The 2,954-nt window shown below is 35.3% G+C and overlaps 1 long non-coding RNA gene across 1 annotated transcript; it reads left to right on the top strand.

Moving 5' to 3' along the window:
- The first annotated feature begins 465 nt into the window (after positions 1–465).
- On the top strand, positions 466–722 carry LOC111389448. The gene is made up of 2 exons (XR_002701734.1): positions 466–549; positions 639–722. It is a non-coding gene; the product is annotated as an uncharacterized LOC111389448 (long non-coding RNA).
- Positions 723–2,954: the final 2,232 nt, after the last annotated feature.

The following is a 2,954-nucleotide window of genomic DNA, read 5'->3' as shown; positions in this document are numbered from 1 at the left end:
TGTGTGGGAGCACTACAAAAGACAGAAAATTGGTGAGAAATGAAAGGCTATATGCAATCATTGCAAGAAACAGTTAGGGGGTGAAACAAAAAATGGTACAAAGCATTTGCACGATCATTTGAAGAGATGTGTACTCCGTTATAAGGATAATACTCACCAAGCAACATTAAATTTCAAAAAGGATGCCACAAGTGGCGAGGTCACAATGGGTACTTACTCTTTCGATACAGATAAGTGTAGATATAGTCTTTTGAAAATGATGATTTTGGATGAGTATCCTTTATCTATGGTTGATCACATTGGATTTCGAGAGTTCTTGCACGACCTACAATCATTGTTTAAGGTTTCTTCTCACGGCACTTTGAAGATCAACGTTTTGAAAATCTATGAATACGAGAGAGCCAAAAATATGATTGCACTTGAGAAGATCGAGAGTAGAATTTCGATCACTACCGATATGTGGACCTCTTCTAATCAAAAGAGAGGATTCGTGATTATCACTGCTCATTTCATAGATGATGCGTGAAAATTACAGAGTCGAATCATGAGGTATAGTAAAACATTACATTCACTTGTTCTTATAATTTACTAAAATGATATTCTTTTAGTTGATTTAATTTGTTCTTGAATGAACTTAGGTTTATATATGTGCCGTGTCCACACACTACTGATGTGCTTTCAGAAACTTTATTAAGCAGCTTGATGGACTGGAATATTGATTGTAAGTTACTAACTTTGACGGTAGATAATTGCACCACAGATGATGCAATGATCAGTATTGTATTAAGTCAACTTTGTACTCGTTCTCTTGTACTGAATGGTGAATTTTTTCATATGAGATGTTGTGCACATATATTAAATCTTATTGTGAAGGATGGGTTGTACATTATTAGTGGTAGTGTTAAGAAAATTCGTGATAGTATTTCTTATTGGACAGCCACGCCAAAGAGATCTGAAAATTTTGAACTCTTTGCACGTTAGTTGAAAATTGATTGTGAGAAAAATTGGTGCTTGATTGTAAAACAAGGTGGAACTCGACGTATTTGATGCTTAGTACTGCTTTGATTTATAATGATGTTTTTTCGTGTTTGAAACAGATAGAGTTAAGATATAAATGTTTCCCTAGTGATGGTGATTGAGATTTAGAAAAAGAAATATGTGAGAAGTTAAAGGTTTTGTTTTAGGTTACTGAATTGTTTTCAAGAACAAAGTATCCAACTGCTAATATCTTCTTTGTAAATGTTTGTGTTATCAAACTGTCGTTGTATGAGTAGCTTGAATCTCCTTATGTGAAAGTTCAAATGATGGCAACCAGTATGATAGAAAAGTTTTGTTAGGAAAATGTTATAATTGGCAACCTGTGACCAAAAGGACCAATTTGTCAAGTTTGTAAAGTCAAGGACTAATTTGTAAAGGTCTAAAAGTTCAGGGACTTGTGTTGCAATTTAGCAAAATTATGGTATAGGTCTAGGGTAAAGTTGGGTGCCTTGAAGATGAAAACGACGCAAGATCACGCTAGAGTTTCGCTCTGACCTCGCTCGAGCGTAAATAACAGAACCTATCTCGCTAGAGTTTTGCCACTGCTTCGCTCGAGCGAAAGTGCGTCGCTAGAGTTTCGAGCGACAGTGCTATTCGGCTTTTGATAATTTTCCTTCCTTGCAATTTTTAGACGCTCCATACTACCAAAAATGACATCATATATATATTCAAAAGTCCTGTTTTTCATACACAACTTTTGGAAAAACATAATTGAAATATTTTTCCTCTCAACCAAAGGATCAACTTCATAATTCCTTCTTTTCATCATATATCTTATTGAAGAAAAACATCAAACACCTCTTAAAACAAAACACTTTTAAAAAATCCTCACTATTTCCAGAAGATCGACTGATTGAAGATCCGGGAAGGAGATTGATTGAAGAACTGGAGTTCTTGCTGATTCACGGGAAATAAAAGAAGAACAAGGCTGGGATTTTGGCGCAGATCTGCAGAATTCAGGAGAGCTTTGGTTGATACAATAAGGAGGTCAGAGTGTTGTTAGATACAATCATGTCTGGCGTACTGTAAGTTGAAGTCTTCTATAGTGAATCCCTACTGGCTTGTGCCCGGAGTTTTTACCCAGTTGGGTTTTCTCCGTCAACAATTTGTTGAGTTATTTATTGCTTTCTGTCATTTTTAATTCAATTGGAAATTCAACATAGGTAGTTAAATCATGTGAATGAATCTGGACAAAGTTTAATTTATGTGACTTGTTGCATACGTTGATTGAATTGTTAAAATCCGCATAAACACCTGTTCACCCCCCCTCTAGGTGTTGTTTGGGTCGAACTATAGTCTTTTAAAGTTTAATAAGTATTGAAGCGATATTCATGGAGTTTTGGCTTTAGCAACAGTGTTGGATCCGAGGTATAAGATGATGTTAGTTAAGTTTTATTATTCTCGTATTTTTAATCACAATGCTGCAAGTGAGATTGACAAAATATATCAAGTTTGTAGCAAGTTGGTGCACGATTATCAGAAAAAGAACGATTTAAGTGGGTTTTTAGCTCAGTCTTCTACTTCTTCTTGTCAAACCGAGACGTCAAGTGCTAATAATAAATCAGATCGCACGACGGATTTTTATAAATTTGTTTATAATGTTGAAGCTCCTAGTATTGTGAAAACCGAGCTTGATACTTTTTTGGATGAGCCTATATTGCCTCGGTCGGATGATTTTGATATGTTGACATGGTGGAAAGTGAATTCAATCAAATATCCGACTTTATCTCGAATTACAAAAGATATTTTGGCCATCTTAGTATCTACTGTGGCATCCGAATTTGCTTTCAATACTAGTGGTAGATTTGTTAGTCCACACAGAAATAGACTTCACCCCAAAACTTTGGAGGCTTTAATGTGTGCTCAAGATTAGTTATAGGGCAATATTCACGGTATGATGTATAGAAACATTTTCT

The sequence above is a fragment of the Olea europaea genome, unplaced genomic scaffold (genome assembly GCF_002742605.1).
Source record: "Olea europaea var. sylvestris unplaced genomic scaffold, O_europaea_v1 scaffold5903, whole genome shotgun sequence".
Classification (NCBI taxonomy): domain Eukaryota; kingdom Viridiplantae; phylum Streptophyta; class Magnoliopsida; order Lamiales; family Oleaceae; genus Olea; species Olea europaea.
Note: the sequence above shows the minus strand (reverse complement) of the source record. Positions and strands in the feature narration are given on the sequence as shown.